This window comes from Zootoca vivipara, chromosome 14 (genome assembly GCF_965207765.1).
Source record: "Zootoca vivipara chromosome 14, rZooViv2.hap1.1, whole genome shotgun sequence".
Taxonomy (NCBI): Eukaryota; Metazoa; Chordata; class Lepidosauria; order Squamata; family Lacertidae; genus Zootoca; species Zootoca vivipara.
In genome coordinates, this window is record NC_142597.1 from 39,456,295 (window position 1) to 39,474,432 (window position 18,138).

At 47.4% G+C, this 18,138-nt stretch overlaps 1 long non-coding RNA gene across 1 annotated transcript; it reads right to left on the reverse strand.

The window, feature by feature from the left end:
- Positions 1-307: 307 nt before the first annotated feature.
- LOC148683582 (uncharacterized) lies at positions 308-18,130 on the reverse strand. Its single transcript, XR_015947112.1, has 4 exons — positions 17,917-18,130; positions 17,341-17,487; positions 2,637-2,797; positions 308-1,195 (listed from the first exon to the last, which is right to left on the reverse strand). It is a non-coding gene; the product is annotated as an uncharacterized LOC148683582 (long non-coding RNA).
- Between the last annotated feature and the right edge of the window lie 8 nt (positions 18,131-18,138).

Consider the following 18,138-nt stretch of genomic DNA (forward strand, 5'->3'; position numbering starts at 1 on the left):
GTTCGTCGTGCAGAAGGTAGGTTGCCAACTGACCTGAAACACCTGTTGTGACCTGCTCTTGTGCCTCTTTTCACAGCCAGTTGATGTGCTGCTCATGTCTGCAGCTCAAACAGGTATTAAAGCACAGAAGCACAACCTGTTTAATTGGGGGGCGGGGCGGCGTGTGACTTGGCAGCTGTCATAGACACATTCATCATTTAATTACCAGACTCAAACCACTGAGTTTTGAACCCTTCCCTGTCCCAATTCAGTTCTGATCGACACCCTCTCCTTTTTGTATTTTTCTATCGTCGCTCTGGATAATTAATTGCACAGGACTGCCATTTTAATGCCAGTGACAGACAGCGGGGATTTACAACACAGAGGTGAGCTGGCTCCGGAAAGCTGTCCTGTCAAGAGTCTGCAACAGCCTCTCTTTGGCTCGTTTGCCAGATGAAAAGCCATCCCTTTGCTTTTGGAACTGTGGCCTAACCCTCAGTGACACAGCATGCTGACGAGGGCTGATGGGAGTTGTAGTCCAAAACATCAGGAGGGCACCAGGCTGCCAAAAACTGCACAATAGCAATAGCAGCAGCAAGTACAGTAGGTCAAAATTAAATAGTAAGGGACACAATTAACCTGGCCTGAAAGGAATGGGCAACTATGCACTGGGCCCAGACAAGGACTCCTTTGCCCCACCCCCCTTCTGATGCTGGTGTGTTATTCAGTGTTATAAGAAGAAAAAAACCTGCTCCTTTCCCCTTATGGGGTACCCAAGAGCCCGTGTTGTTGTTTAGTCGTTTAGTCGTGTCCGACTCTTCGTGACCCCATGGACCAGAGCACGCCAGGCACTCCTGTCTTCCACTGCCTCCCGCAGTTTGGTCAGACTCATGTTCGTAGCTTCGAGAACACTGTCCAACCATCTTGTCCTCTGTCGTCCCCTTCTCCTTGTGCCCTCCATCTTTCCCAACATTAGGGTCTTTTCCAGGGAGTCTTCTCTTTTTGTGAGGTGGCCAAAGTACTGGAGCCTCAACTTCAGGATCTGTCCTTCCAGTGAGCACTCAGGGCTGATTTCCTTCAGAATTGATAGGTTTGATCTTCTTGCAGTCCATGGGACTCTCAAGAGTCTCCTCCAGCACCATAATTCAAAAGCATCAATTCTTCGGCGATCAGCCTTCTTTATGGTCCAGCTCTTTATGGTCCAGCTCCAGGTTCTCTATAAGTAGGAGAAAATAACAGAGGTCAGCCAGAGAATATTCAGAAGCAAAGCAACTAGTAAGCCTGATCTTTATTAAACTGTTACAACAGGGCGCTCGCCCCACCCCACCCCCCACGCAGGAGGGAGGAGGAACCCAGAACAATGGTGTACAAGCCCTTAAAAAGACTTTTAAAATTGCCACCCTGTAGCGCAATACCACCACCCCAATACATCATACATACATCACAGAAGGGGCGGTCTACAGCAGAATCCTGCCTGGCAGGAAACCTGTTATTTATTTTATATCTTAGACCTTAAAATTCTCACAACGTTCAGCATATCCGATTAGGAACTTGAAGAATTGCAGAGTTTGGAAGGACCCCCAAGGGTCTTCTAGTCCAGCCCCTTGCAATGCAGGGGTCACAGCTAAAGATGTCCTGTGTAATAAGCAAAAATCTGCCCTTATGGGGTTCTCCATCGGTCAGAGAATATAACAGAGGCCAGGCATCTGGCCATCCAATCTCTGCTTAAAAACCTCCCATGAGGGAGACAGCTCAGCACCTTCAGTTCCGGCTTCTGCGACTGCCCTGTGGAAAAACAAGACTTTCCTAGACCTTAAAGGCAATATAGCGACCTCAATCAGATGGTTATCAGGAAGAAACCTTCGCTGTTGCCTTGAAAAGCTCAGCTGTGACGCAGAGGTGCATGGCAGACCTCTTGGGCGGGCATTAAGAAGCTCGGTGGGAAAAGACCTGACCTCTCGCTCACCCTTCCGAAGAAAGTGAGGCCTGGCCCACACCTGTTCAGACAGGCAAATCCTCTTTGCCAACAGTGGCGGTGTTTGCTCTGGAGGAGGGCAGGTGAGATTGGAGGGGCAGATGGAGCCAGGTCATGCTGAGGTTACCAATTCCGCTGGCACCATTGCATTAGGGCTTTTTGATAGCACAGTCCTGTTTTGCATGGGGGTTGTGTGTGTGTGTGTGATGTTGGTGCATCGCAAGCGGAGGTCGTGACCCACAAGTGAGTCAACATATCTTGAAATTCTTATGCCCACTACCAATGCCCTCCTGGCCAAAATGTAATAAAATCATAGGTGCTAATATCAAACGTAAGTGCTGAGTGCTGATGGTTATTGAACCCAAGCAGGGTTAAAGAGAAATGATAGATCCGTATGCTTGGTTGGCAGAGGCAGGAGCAAAATTTTGGGGTGCGGAAATAAAGGGGGAAACTGTCCTTCCCCACTAAAATAGCACAATGGGGGTGGTGGATGCTGTCTGTTGTGGGGAGAGAAGCCTGTGCTGTGTAGTGGTTAGAGCAGGACCCGAGAAACCAAGATTCAAATCCCCACTCGGTCATTAAGCTTATTGGGCAGCCTTGGCCCAATCCTAGCTCTCTCAGCCCAGCCTACCTCATGGGGTTGTTGTGGGGGTAAAATGGAAAGCGGGGGGGGGTATGTCACCTGAAGCTTCTTAGAGGAAAGGTGGGGTATGGAAGTCCTAAAGCAATAAAACCAGGAAGAAGGAGGGAATCAAATGGAGAACTTTGAAAGAAGACATGGCTGGTTGGCTGGCACACTGAACAGGAGCGCTCTGTGCTGCAACATTTTATTGTAGTGCCATCCTGTAGGGAAGGAAAACGACATGTTTAGAATAAAAGAAGAGGTGTCAATTTGTTTGATTAATGTTCAGAGTTTGAGACAAGGGTGGAAGATTAAAAGGTAAAGGGGACCCCTGACCATTAGGTCCAGTCACAGACAACTCTGGGGTTGGGGTGCTCATCTCGCTTTATTTGCCGAGGAAGCCAGCGTACAACTTCCGGGTCATGTGGCCAGCATGACAAAGCTGCTTCTGCCAAACCAGAGCAGCGCATGGAAACGCCATTTACCTTCCCGCTGGAGCGGTCCCTATTTATCTACTTGCACTTTGACGTGCTTTCGAACTGCTAGCTTGGCAGGAGCTGGGACCGAGCAACAGGAGCTCACTCCGTCACGGGGATTTGAACCGCTGACCTTCTGATCGGCAAGCCCTAGGCTCTGTGGTTTAACCCAAACCACCACCCGCATCCTGGTGGAAGATTACCTTTCTTAAATAGGAGGAAGGGAGAACAGAAATTGAACGACACAACTGACTCTTCCAGGCCATAGACAACAGGTGAAGCTCTTTACACAGAGGCCTCTGAATATTGTTGTTTGACTCCAATGCTCACCAGCCCCAGCGAGAATTGAAAGGTAAGAACATAAGAAGAACTTTGCTGCAGGCTATCACAGCAGACAACCAGATACCTCTGGGGACCCTACCCACTTGTGATTCCCAGAAACTGGTATTATTCAGAGGCATCCTGTCTCCAACAGTAAGGGAGCTGCTTGATGGCAGATTTTATTACCGTATTATTTACTTGAGGGAAGTGGGAGCTGGACCATAAAGAAGGCTGATCGCTGAAGAATTGACGCTTTTGAATTATGGTGCTGGAGGAGACTCGTGAGAGTCCCATGGACTGCAAGAAGATCAAACCTATCCATTCTGAAGGAAACCAGCCCCGAGTGCTCACTGGAAGGACAGATCCTGAAGCTGAGGCTCCAATACTTTGGCCACCTCATGAGAAGAGAAGACTCCCTGGAAAAGACCCTGATGTTGGGAAAGATGGAGGGCACAAGGAGAAGGGGACGACAGAGGACGAGATGGTTGGACAGTGTTCTCGAGGCCACTAACATGAGTTTGACCAAACTGGGAGGCAGTGCAAGACAGGAGTGCTTGGCATGCTCTGGGCTGGTTTAGACTAAACGACAAATTTACTTGAGCAGCAGCAGGCAGCTTCCCAGCATGCATTGCAGGGAATAACAATACTTGAGGACTGGTACAGCGTTTCCAAGCATGCATTACAGGAAGAGACACAGTACTCAAGGAGTGGCAGGGATTTTCCCAATTGTGTGGGAGAGACTACGGGAGAGCCAGTGTGGTGTAGTGGTTAAGAGCGGTAGACTCGTAATCTGGGGACCCGGGTTCGCGTCTCTGCTCCTCCACATGCAGCTGCTGGGTGACCTTGGGCTAGTCACACTTCTCTGAAGTCTCTCAGCCCCCTCACCTCACAGAGTGTTTGTTGTATCACTAACGAAGCCTATAGATGGGCCTTTTCTAGAGCCCGTTTTGAGGCAATGCCCTCAGCTGTGCTGTACGGCAAATTTATGCGAGTACCAATTCATGAGTGCCTTTGCCCTTGCATGTCCAATAAGGTAGAATCTGTCACTCACATCCTTTTATTTTGTGAATTTTATAGTGAAGAACGAGCTCGACTTATTTCACCCCTTTTATCAAAATTTATACCCTTACAATATTATTTGGAATTCTCCTCCGAAATCTTACGAAAATTCCTTCTGGAAGATTCCTCAGGTCCAGTATCATATGATGTGGCCAAATTCTGCACTTTAGCTATTAAGAAACGTTAAATCTCTTCTATTGAATAATACATTGCAAATTCATTTTGTGTAACTGTTCTGCTTCTGGTGATGTTATTTTTTTGTTTGGAATTAAGGTACTTTGTATTGCTGGCTTTTGCTGTAATAAAACTGAACTGAACTGAGAGTGTTTGTTGTGGGGGAGGAAGGGAAAGGAGAATGTTAGCCGCTTTGAGACTCCTTCGGGTAGTGATAAAGCGGGATATCAAATCCAAACTCTTCTTCTTCTTCTTCTTCTTCTTCTTCTTCTTCTTCTTCTTCTTCTTCTTCTTCTTCTTCTTCTTCTTCTTCTTCTTCTTCTTCATCTCTTGCAAGCGCTTCCCGTCATACCTTCGCAGGTCAGCTGTCACCAGCCACTTTCCTTTGATGATGAGTCAGGTCAAAAGTAAAACAGTGCCATGACTCCCCTGCAGACAGCAAATACGTACAAGTCCTTTGAAGTCTGCTGGGAGATTTGCTTAGCTGAATCCGCCTACTTGCCATGGGAGAGGAATGGAGAACTCAGTTGCAGTCTGGCCCGGCTGCTAAGCCCCAGGGATCTGTGTGGAGCTGATGTCTGCAAAAGACCAGCTCAGCAGAGGAAGGTGGGATCCGTTGCTGCTGAGATGTGCCTCTGTGTTCCAGCTAGGGACAGGGAATTAATTTGATTCAAGCTTGCATTGAAAGGTGAACCTGGCCAGTTTACATTTTCCAAAACATTATGTGATCGGAAACATAGCCACCCTTGGGACTTCACGCTTTTTCTGATTTTGCAAGGCACACAGCATCGTCCAGCCAACTTGCAGACAAATAAGAATGAGTGCTCATTTAATAGCTAACTTTGTGCAACCAAACTGGGACGAGTGCTTGACAAACTGGTCATTTAGAAGTGACCTTACTTCCAAAGTTCTCACAAGCGTTGTGTCAAGACAAGTGTTTCCCTGTGCCTTCGAGTGCATTTTTGTGCAAAGCTATTGTTTTTCCTCCTCCCTCCCAATCCCTTTCCCCTTTTGTGACATGTCTTTTAGATTGCAAGCTTGAGGGAAGCGACAGTGTGTTTTGTTCTCGGCTGCAGAGCAGGGCAAAACTGCTTCAGAACAAATAAATAAAGAGGAACTTTGCACTGATCCCTTTGCGGAATTTAAAGCCTTCTGTCTGCCGCCTGCCCATCACTTTGGTTGCTGGCTCTCTTTCCTTGTGAGTCTGTCCCCTCCCCTCCAAGCATACTTGAAAGCTGCCTACTGTAGCTAATCACAGGTGTGTCCTTCTGAGTAAACCTCATAAACCTTACCTCTCCAGTGCTCTCTGTTTACTTGGAAAAGACAGCCTTGATTTTCTCCCGGGACAGCCACCTAAGTTCTCTTGCTGACCTTCCAGCTTCCCTCTGAACCATACCAGATTTCTGTCCCAGATTAGCTGGACAAGGAGAGGCTCGTTCTGCCTTTGATGGGACGGCTTTAAAACAAAATGAGGTTGGGGGGGGACGATGTCAAGAGAGGGTAGCATCTTCATTTGAGAGCCAGTTTAATTGCTTGACAGCTTGATGCTAATGAACATCTTCGGGAGGAGATCGGGAAGCAGCTATTGACTGGCATGTGTCAATCAACAAAACGGGACTCTTAAAAGTTTCTAAGGATCCATAGTAAGTAAATGTGGAGGGCAACGGGGTGCCCTGTTCTGAGCACTGCCTGAACAAGGTTGCGAAAGTGAGCTTCTAAAATGCATTCGTATTGTAACTTATTATTTATTTTAGATTTGCATACAATGGTCTGGTTTTCCCGTCACAGTTAACCGCGGTTTAAAAACAAGCTGAGGTTTGCAGAAGGCCCGTGGGACAATGGACCAGTGAGTCTGGCTGTTGACCAGAGATTTCTGTGGGCAGGATTCCTGTACTGCAGGGGGTTGGACTAGATGACCCTCGGGGGTCCCTTCCAACTCTTAAGATTCTATGAAATCTATGGTGCAAATGTTCAGGGTGTGGACACTACAGGGCAAGGGTAGAGGTGGATGTCCCAGTATGAATCCTCAGCATCTCCAGGGCGAGTCCTACCTGAAAAACCCCTGGAATATTGCTGCTGGTCAGTGTAGACAACACTGAGCTAGATCACAGGGCAACTAAGAAAGTGAATTGCTGTGTGGACGGTGCAGTATAAATGCGCTTGCGGCCTTTAATTTCAAGCGGATTCTTAGGTATGGCAGAAGGGATCTGAATTGTGGAAAGTTTTAGATTTGTCAAAGGGTGTGTGTGTGTGTGTGTGTGAGAGAGAGAGAGAGAGAGAGAGAGAGAGAGAAGAGGAATGGTTCATTATTCCGCAATTGTTCCGCTTTTTTGTACTCCTCTCTACTGGACACTGCTGGAGACAGGATACAGGGTAAGAAGGATGGGTTTGGCCTCCCTTGTTTTAATTCATACCTCTGATGAAAAGCCCGCTGTGTTTCCTTTCCTGCCGCCATCAGCACTTACTCAGCAGATTCCTTGAGGGCTGCCACTGTATACAAACGGGACTCTCCCTTTTACATGACCAAGCATTCCCATTGTCCGCATGACCTTCCCTAAAGCTCCAATCCTCAGAAACGGCTAGTTCCATCAATGATTGGCCACAAGGCGGATGCTTCACATTCAAAGAGCTAATGGTCAGGTTAAACTGTATGCTCCTTGGAGCAGAGAACTGCATTTTGTTACTCAGCTATATGGCTGATTCTTTGGTTGGATACACACACACACACACACACACACACACACACACACACACACACACACCATGCACATACCTCCTGGTTTTATTTCACCTTAAGGCACTTCAAGGATGACTTGAAGATTTAAAGCCACACACACCAATTTGGGCATCTGTGGCAAAACCTGTGGCAAAACTTTGCAGGTTTTTTTTGCAGTGCTTTGCAGGGCAAAAACCCTGCATTTTGCAGCACCCCACAAACAGAGTAATTGATACATTCATACTTTTTTTGAAGACAAATTTTATTGTTTTTTAAACAAATACAAAAACTATTAAACACTTATCCAGCATTCAATATTCAAGCATACTACTGCATGTAACTATTGAGCAGTTAGTACAAGATCTTGATTTTGGACATTAACGTAGTTAAAGAACACAGGGGTTCATACTTAACATTATCTATGAACCCCAAACTTTGAGATCCCCTCCAAACCACTGCCGAACTGTTGCAGTTCTTTTGCAGCGAAAACCCTGTGGCTTGGGATCCCCTTACTCCGAAAAATGTTACACATCACTTGGGAAGACAGGCGAACTAATAACAGTGTACTGGAAGAAGCAAAGATCACCAGTGTCGAATCAATGATTCTTCAACATCAACTTCGTTGGACTGGTCATGTTGTGCGGACGCCTGATGATCGTCCCCCAAAGCAACTACTCTATTCCAAACTTAAAAATGGAAAGCGTAATGCCGGTGGTTTAAAGAGGTTTAAAGACTGTCTCAAGGCAAATCTGAAATAAAAATGTAGTATAAATACCAACAACTGGGAAACACTGGCCTGCAAGCGCTCCAGTTGGAGAGCCGCCTTTACCAAAGGTGTCATGGGCTTTGAGGATGCTTGAACTATAGGACGAAAGGGAGAAACATGCTAAGAGGAAGGCACGCTTGGCAAATGCACACCATGATCAACTCCCGCCCGGAAACCAATGTCCCCACTGTTGAAGGACGTGTGGATCCAGAATTGGCCTCCACAGTCACTTACGGACTCATTGTTAAAACTGTGTTTATGGAAGACAATCTTACTCGGCTACGAGTGATTGCCAAAGAAGACTTTCAGACTGTTCCTTCCCTGGTCACCAAATAAGAAGACGAGCCCCACTGCATCAGGGCCTAGCTTCCTGTTCTCACAGCGGCCACTCAGATGCCTCGATGAGAAGCTCGAAAGCAGGAGCTGAGCTCAGCAACACTTTTTTCTCATCGAGCTTCCAGCAACTGGTGCTCAGAAGCAAACTGCCTCTGACGGGGGAGGCAGAGGACAGCCACCCTCCTGGCTGGTCGGTGTTGGTAGCCTTCTCCTCAATGAACTTGACTGCTGCTCCTTTAAAGCCACCCAAGTTGGTGGCCATCGCTGCCTCACGCACGGTGAGAGGGCGGACCATTTGACGGGCAAAGATAACTGCTCCTCAGCCGATCTGCCTCTGTGTGCCTGTGTGACTACAATTGCACTATGATGGCCACTTTAAACAGTCATGGCTCCTCCCCCCCTAAGGATTATGGGAGCTGCAGTGTGTTAAGGGCGCTGAGAGTTGCGAGGAGACCCCTGTTCCCCTCACAGAGCTGCAATTCTGAGAGTTCCCTGGGATGAAGGATTGGTTGTTCAGCCCTTCTGAGAATTGAGGGAAACGGGGGCCTCCTCACCCCTCTCAGCACCCATAACAGACCACAGTTCCCAGAATCCTTTGGGGGGAAAGCCATGAACTGAGGCATACCTAAGGGTTGCTGAAACTGGCCCTCGCCAGGGGCGCAGGCCCAGGGAGTGGGTCACAAAAATTACCTTTCAGACCTATGGAGTGCATGACATATATGTATGAGGCAACATATATGGCAGAATTAAACATGGGAGCAGCTTCCCACCCTTCTGGCCCTTAAAGCACAAAGATGTGCGAATGTTTTCTGCCCTTCCTTGCCCTCACTCTGGACACTTCAAGTGCTTGGGTCATGTAAAATGTAGTAATTCCTAATGTGTTTATTGCAGTAAAGTGATTTTTGGGGGGTGGGGTGGGGTGACAATACAGATCCCTGCCAAGGGCGCAAGAGACCCTTCGTACGCCTCTGGCTATGGCTGCTTAAAGTGGCATCATAGTGCTTTAAATGTCTGGTGCGAATGTGGACTCTCTCTCTCTCTCTCTCTCTGTGTGTGTGTTAGTCGCACACATTTGGCCACACCTACTGCCAGCATGTGGCCCCCAGAGACTTCACCAGGGGCCGAATGTGGCCCTTGGGGCACAGATCACTAACGTCTCCCTGTTGTTAAAAAACATATGACTGACTGCATGTCCATGTAACACTAGGGGAGGACTATGTAAATGCTATTCTCATTAGCCCTGAGTGTCCCTGAGAATCATCATGTAGTTTTTTATGACTATGACACACACAGGCCCAAAATCCCTTAGTACACTTAGCAGAACCTACCGGTACGTAGGTCTCCTCAATCCCCGCCTTGCCCTCTAACAATGTCATCACAATCCATTCGTGTCTTAATATATACAGTGATTTATATCCTTCATATAAATGCCCTCCCCCCCCCAAGCCGGCGAGTTATAAATACAGAAGTGTTTCAGACTTGGCCGTGACCCTTGCTTAAACTGCATTTGCTGCTGAGCTTTCTAACTCTCCTCCTCAAATTAGGACGGCAGAGACCAAATTGACCCTTGAATCCAACCCCAACACGGGCAAGCACCCCTCTCCACTCTCCAGGCAATAAACGAGGGGCGATTTGTCTTCTTCAGAGGGACCAGGGCAGCTCGCTCCATGGCCCTCCTTCCAAAGGAAAGGCATGTTTCACAGGAGAGGAGTTAGGGAGTGATGGAGAGAGACGGATCAAAGCAGCTCCTCCTGGGGTGGCGAGAGAGAAAAGGAACCCTGCTTTGGATGAAAAAGGGATCCCGGTAGACAAACGAGAGGACGATTACAGGGCCCTCGGGAGAGGCAGGAGGTCAAGAAGTTGAGGACGGGTTGGCAACACGGGGAAACAGAAGGGCGAGACAATGGGACACCAAGTGGAAGCAGAGGGATGAATGGGGCAGGCCTTGTTTCTTTGCTGACAAGAGAATAGAAGGGACATCAATATACACTGAGTGCCAAGGCCTGGGGTGGGGTAGGGGGGGCGGTTGCTGTAAAGAGATTATATGATGGGGGGAGACACAGCAGGGGTCAGAGGTCACCAGGGCAATGATGCAGATGAACTAGGAGACTGAAAAAAAGAACTGAGTAGGATCTTGGAAGAGAAGCGAGGCCGAGGAAGGAGATCTCAAAAGGGTCATTTACCAAAGCACAAAAAAATTCCTCCGTCTTTTTCATTTGCCATTGAATGCGAGGCCATCTCTTGAGCCGTTTACAAAACAGCAGCAATAATAATAATACTGTAATGATGATGATGATGATGATGATGATGTACTGAATGAAACTGGAAAACCTCAATAGGATCCAAAACTACAATAGGGTACAGACAAGGGCCCCAATCAAAAACGCAGCAGCACGTTTTGAAGACAAGAATTCCTTCCCTCTTCACCAGACACCTTGGCCAAGTTAATCTCCAACCCAATTGTAAATATATTTACACTGAAATGCAGTACGAAAGGCCAATCTAGCATTATTTAGTCCAAGGTTGGGCTTAGCTCACTGCGAGAGAAGACCCTACTTAAACCAATGACTCCCTTATTCCCCATTGATTTCAACAGGTCTCTCAGGCGGCAATCCTAAACCCAGGAACATCCTATTAAATGCAACAAGATGTTTGGACACGGGCTGGATAGGGCTGATGGGAACTGTAGTTCCAGACCTAGCGGTCACCAGGTTGGGGAACGCTGCACTAACTGTGGCATAATAATTGGAGTTGCCTCTATTAATCTGGTCCTCTAATTAGGGTTCGATCCATAAAGGAATCTGTCTTTGGAAGCAGGGGTCGCTCACCTGGTATGGATTGGCTCCAGCTCCCATAATATCTGGGAAATAGAAATATCTGGAAGGCCGCAGGCTAGCCACCGCAGCTAAAGGGCCCCAACTTCCTCTACAGAAGTTCTTCCAGGAACTTGGAAGGTGCGATGATGGATGACTGATGAAGGACCCTGCTACCAAGGCAGGGGAGGAAAAATTCCGAGGATGGGAGTCTGAGAGAAGAAATGGATGCTCCCAGGTGACAACTGCGAAGGTCCACCCCCCCCCTTTTGTGTGAGATAAGGGTTAACATTGTTGCAGAAAAATTTGGGCTTGGGCTGTGGTCTTTGGTTACAGGGGTTGGGCGATTCCAAGTCTTTAAAGGTTCTTGCACACTTTTGTTCTTGGTCTCCTTGCAAGAGGGGGGAAACTCTGTTGCAACAGAAAAATGAAGCTTTCCCTTTCTTTCCTTCTACTGGTTCCTGCCTCCATCTATTCTTCTCTGACCGGGACTTAGGGAACTCAGAATCCCTTGGGGAGTCGGGCAGCAAAAGCCAACCCAATTTTTTCCCTACAAGCTCTGCCCCTGTTGGAGGGATCTGTGTTTTATTTCTCTCCCCCCCCCCTATTTTTCCCTCTTTGTTTTCTCTCTCTTTCTTTTCTGCTTTGTTTCTTTTCTTTTCTTCTCTGTCTTTATTTTAGATGAATTTGGATTTTATTGTATGATGAAAACTTTCAATAAAAATTCGATTCTTTTTTCTTTAAAAAAAGGATTCGGTGAATGGAGAAGGAATTGCGCCTGGCTCTTCCGCTCTGCACCGACGTGCGCTGTATTGTTCGCCTTCTACAAAAAGGAAGCAAATGATGAAATAAGAGGCACCAGAAGTCTGCTTGTCAATGGAATCTACCCAGGCTGATTGCCACCACCGATTGCCGTCCGGTGACGTTAATCAGCCTTGCGTAACCTGCACTGCGGCATGAAAGCAGGGCTTGTAAAATGGGGCCAGCACCTTTCGTTTCAGACTCTGACTCCCACCGGCCCCACGCAGCACACAGAGAGACAGTATGGCATAGCGGTCAGAGCACTGGGCTTTGGGAAACCAGGGTTCAAATCCCTACTCAGCACATGGAAGCTCAGTGGGTGACCTTAGGCCTGTCACTGGACTGTCAGCCTAACCTGTTCAGGGAGGCTTTTAATGTTTAATAGATTACTGTGTTTTCTTTTTCTGTTGGAAGCCGCCCGGAGTTGCTGGGGAAACCCAGCCAGATGGGCGGGGTATAAATAATAAATTATTATTATTATTATTATTATTATTATTATTATTATTATTATTATTATATAACCTACATCACAGGGTTCTTGTGAGGATAAAACAGGGAGGGAGAAAGCCCTGTACCATCACTAGGAGGGGTGGGACATAAATATTATGTTATATAATAAGAGATATAAGTCTGAGAGTGGCTTAACAATTTGTCAGCCACAGCTGGCCAATGATTTAGGGACCCTGCACCTCGCAACTATTCCCCAATACTGAGGCGGGGAATCTGCTTCTAACCTGAGGGCCGCATTCCATCATTCAGGGGCCAGTGTGGGTGGGGCCAGAGACAGAAAGTGGGTGGGGCTGTGGGTGGGACTCATACCCTATGTATATTAAAGTCAGTGGAGAGCCTGTCAGAGTTTGAATCCTCACTTAGCCATTAAGCTCGCAAAGTGACCTTCAGGCCGCTCACTGTCTCTCCACCTTACCTACCTATACCTATGTACCTACCTCACAGGGCCAATCGTGAGGATAAAATGGGGAGGGAAGAACCATGTGCAGCACCTTAGACTCCTTAGAGGCAAAGGTGGCATATAAATATAATAAATAAGGGCATTTCAGCCGCACAAAATTCACACACACACACACACACCTCCCTCCATCCAGCCCAAGCAAGAATTATCACTGTTCAAAGACACATTCCAGCCAGGCAAAGGCTCTTGAGGCAGGGCTGTGGCTTAGGCACAGTCCCAAAGACCAGATGGAGAAACCTAGAGTGCCGCAGTTGCCTCCAGGCCTGATGTTCACCATCCCTGCCCTATAGCTTAACCTCTGTTCCTCCTTTGAGCAGCGGCACAACCTCAACGATGAGGTCGATTGTCCCGTGAGAACAGCTCGAGCCCCGTGCCCAATGCAGGGGGTCCCGTCTCCCCCGCACGTTGTGGGCACAAGTTGCCGTTTGCCAGGTGCCCACTGCTGATGGCTAGAGAGGAGCTGTAAAAAGTTCTCATGGGGCCGAGGCTTCCCGTCAAGAATCTCGCCCGACGAGTTTTGCCAGAGCGAGAGAGAGCTTACTCCCTCTTTCCTCATCGCTCCCATTGTTGGGGCCGCCCTCCGAGCCACTCAGCCACAGCTAATGGCACGCCAAGGCCATAAAAGTGTTCAGCGTCTTTATAGTCCCACATTGGCGTTTGTGGCCTTTTGTATATCCCCGCAATTGCGAGTTCATCCAGCCGGCTGCGTTCCCTCATTTCTATCCCCTCCCCCAGGAGAGTGAAAGCCTGCCACATGCCCTTGCCTTGCTGCAGCAAAATCTTGTCGCCATATCGGCACATGTGTTGACATGACTTCACACAAGGAGGGCCGTGGGTCAGTGGGCAGAGACCCGTGTGTGTGTGTGTGTGTGTGTGTGTGTGTGTGTGTGTGTGTGTGTGTGGAGGGTCACAGGTTCAATCCCCAATAGCAACTCCAGGCTCTCCTCAAACCCTGGAGAGCGGCATCGGGGGTGGTTTGCACCCATTGGAGCTGGTAGGGCAGGGAGACAAAAAGGAGGCAGAGCCAATGAGAGGCAGTTCCAGCTGCTGACTGGCTGGAAGGAGAAGGAGAAGAAAAAGAAAAAGAGTTTTGGATTTGATATCCCGCTTTATCACTACCCGAAGGAGTCTCAAAGCGGCTAACATTCTCCTTTCCCTTCCTCCTCCACAACAAACACTCTGTGAGGTGAGTGAGGCTGAGAGACTTCAGAGAAGTGTGACTAGCCCAAGGTCACCCAGCAGCTGCATGCGGAGGAGCGGGGAAGCGAACCCGGTTTCCCAGATTACGAGTCTACCGCTCTTAACCACTACATCACACTGGCTGTGGGCGGAGGAGGGAGGCTGGCTGTGGGCAGAGCATTTGGTGGGGCAGTGCCCCATTTGCCCTGAGGAAATGCTTCCCGCTGCAGCTGTTGGCTGTCAGCGTAGACAGTGCTGAGATACATGGAGCAGTGATCTGACTCCGTATAAGGTAGCTTCCAAACAATCGCCATTTACGAGTCCATTTGAGTTCTGTCCCTTCCATCTGAGCTTGTCAGTCGCTTTGTAAGCTCCAAGGGCTCTCGTTTACCAGGGGCAGACCCTGTATGCTAATATTTCTCCCCAGTCACTAGCTCTGTCTCTATTTCTGAATTCTATGGATAAGGACCCTGGAGAAGCTTCTGCAAGCCAGAACCCACCTTGTCGGATGCATGAAGCGTTATCCTCGTGGCGCTTCCAGACACGGGCGATTTAGTGGCCCCCAATCATTGCTCTTCTGCTTTAATTTCAGGGGGAGGAGAGAAGAAACAAAGGCAGTGCTACTTGGATAGGGCAGGGTTCAAGTGACCAGGATAGTTCCTAGGGAGAAGAGAGGGAAATGCCTAGAGCAATTGACAGAGGTTGTGCTATTTAAGGAGTTGGATGACCAGAGAAAACGTTGGGGAGGGGCTTCACTCCACCCTATATGCACTGTTTAACACAAGATCATAGAATTGGAAAGGGTACCAAGGGTCATCTAGTCCAACCCCCTGCAAGGCAGGAATCACAGCCATAGAATCCTTGACAGATGGCCACCCTTACTCTGTTTTGAAACCTCCAACAAAGGAGAGTCCATCTTCCGAGGGAGTCCATTCCATTGTCGAACAGCTCTTACCGCCAGAAAGTTCTTCCTAATGTTTAGTCGTAATCTCCTTTCCTGTCATTTGAATCCACTGGTTTGGGTCCTACCCTCTGGAGCCGTAGCAAACAAGCTTGCTTCCATCTTCCCTAATACCTCTCCGTCTTCTCCAGGCTATAACACTCCTGCAACCGTTCCTCACAAGGCTTGGTTTCCAGACCCACAAGTACATACCATTATCAAAACAGGTGTTAGTCACTTCGATGCAAAGTTTGAAGGATGTTATCAGTCCCTGTTACGTTGGCTGCTTCTTTAATAACCGTCCAGCCTGATGAAAAATGCCCTCGCCGTTTCCCTCCCTTACAGTCTGGGAGTTTCTGATTAATGGTGCTCTTTATGGTCAACCTTTTGACTTTTCTGTGTGCGTTTGTGTGTTGGGAGGGGGCCCAGAACACTGATAAGAAGGCCCTGGGTGGGCACAGCACCCAGAAAACAGTTTTCCGCACAACTTTTTTTTCTCCCTCTTTTCCATTGCAATGATTCCTTGCTACCCCCTTCTATTTTCTTTATACAGGAAACAAAGAAAGGACACTCCAAACAGATTCCACTAGGGTCATTAGCTGGCTCTCATTTGCCTGATCTTCATTTAGACGCGGTGACTAATGGCCGTTGTGAGGGGTAAGGAAGATGAGAAGGGGCATTTGTGTAACAAAGATCTATAAATCATCTCAGAAGCGCAGGGAGGATCCATCACTCAACCAATAAAATCTATTCAGCGGGACAAAGAGAGGAAAGGAATCCCGGAATATTCCCTCATCGTCAGCTGGTTTTCCCCCTCCCAAAAAGGGGGGGGGCATCCTTCCATTCATAATCTACTCTTTTTTTTTTCTTAATAGAGTGTCCGGATTTGGGGAGCTCTGTCTGCAATAAATAGGAACAATGCTTCAAATTGGGATTGTCTGGTTTGTTACGTGCGGTGACTGCCGAAGAAACACAAATGAAAGCTGTGTTGCTGAGTTAGTGAGGAACCACACAAAAAGCCAGAGTACAGCAGTAAGGTTATTAGGAACCACAAAGCAGTAAAAAGAATCCCAGTGGGTGACAGTGAATTTTGCACAAATGACAAGACGGTGATAATAATCCATACTTGCCTTCAGTCTCTAAGGTGCTCACATCGCTTTGCGTAAAAGGCCAGTACTACTGGCATGCCATAGACATAATAATAATAATAATAATTTATTATTTGTACGCCGCCCATCCGTCTGGGTTTCCCCAGCCACTCTGGGGCGGCTTCCAACAAAAATTAAAAGACATTAAAAGACAACAAGGCTGGTGACTGAGGTGGGCTGAGATTTGAGCATGCACGCTTGGCTTGGAAGGGAAAAGGGAATCTTACTTCTAGGCTAGCTTTCCCCCTCCAAATAAAACTTCCAGAGTAAAATACAAAGAAATCCAAAACATAATAATCACAATAATAATTGTGCTACTCAGTGTAAAGCAATTTAGGCAAATTTTGTAAAAAACAAACAAACAAACCACAAGCTTTGTACAGAGTACAATGATGTTTCTGCTATTCATTGTGCTACCAAAGCTGCTGTTTTGTGAGGTTATGTTGCATATTTTAAAGTACAGTGGAACCTCGGTTTATGAACAACCCGGTTTATGAATTTTCGGTTTATGAATGCCACGGACCCATCTGGAACGGATTAATTCACTTTCCATTACTTTCAATGGGAAAGTTTGCTTCAGTTTATGAACGCTTCAGTTTATGAACAGACTTCCAGAACCAATTGTGTTCACAAACCGAGGTACCACTGTAATAATAATGTGTTTTCGCGTTCATGGGCTTTTATAATAATATGTATTTTTACCTATGCTCTTAAATAAGTTGAAAGCTCCTTGGAGATCTTTTTTGTGTGTGTGCAAAAAGCGACTAACGTATATGTGGATAATGATATTGATGGTGAACCTGGAAAAGTGAAGTATTTTATAAACGAATCACAGCTCATTAATATGGATAAGTAAGGCTGCACACCCAACCCCACTTAGATGATGACTATTAAAAATTCTATTCCACCCTTCATCCAAGGATCACAGGGCGGTTTGCAATATAAAAACACAAAAATGCACACCATAGTAACAAGCACAAACAATAAATCTCCCTTCCCCCCCCCCCCCGTTTCAAAAGCCACACTTAGCTGGCCGTCAGCCCCACTGAACTCAAAAGCACTTACAGTATTTCTGAGCAGAGGCAGCCAGTTGTGTGAAGCAGCTGGATGTGCTAGTCCCCACTGCGTGCCTCGGGTGCCCTCAAGCGGTGGCCACTGGAAGAGCAGCCAAGACTCCCTCGCGCGAGGCGGCGTTCTTCTCTGAGGCTCATCCTGACGCCAAAGAGATAAAGTCACTATGGATCTATATATACACTTCGGGGAACCCACGCAAAGAACTGTAACGCTGTATATCATAGTTACAGGTAGGTAGCCGTGTTGGTCTGACGCAGTCAAAACAAAATTAAAAAAATCCTTCCAGTAGCACCTTAGAGACCAACTAAGTTTGTCATAGGTATGAGCTTTCGTGTGCAGTGTGCACGCACACGAAAGCTCATACCTATGACAAACTTAGTTGGTCTCTAAGGTGCTACTGGAAGGATTTTTTTAATTTTGTTTTGACTGTATATCATAGATATTTTGGGGTAGAGTGGCTCCTCTAATTTTTTTGTATTATTAGAAATGTAATTTTATTGCTTTTTAAAAAAACCTTGTTCAAATATTTTGATGATATCTGAAGACTGCAGTCCAATGGCCACTTACCTGGAAGTTAAGTCTGTTCTGTAGTACTGGAGCTTATTTGTCTCTGAAGCCAAAGCAGGTGCTGTAACTTGCCAGCGGTTTGACTTTACCCCCGGAAGGCGCACTCTTCCTCCGTCTCCCGAGGCGTACAGATAGATGCCAAACCACAAAAGGAGCTTATAGTCAAAGTGAGGGCGTCATATGGAAACCGGAAGGTAGGGCTAGCCGTGGCTCATTTTCTCC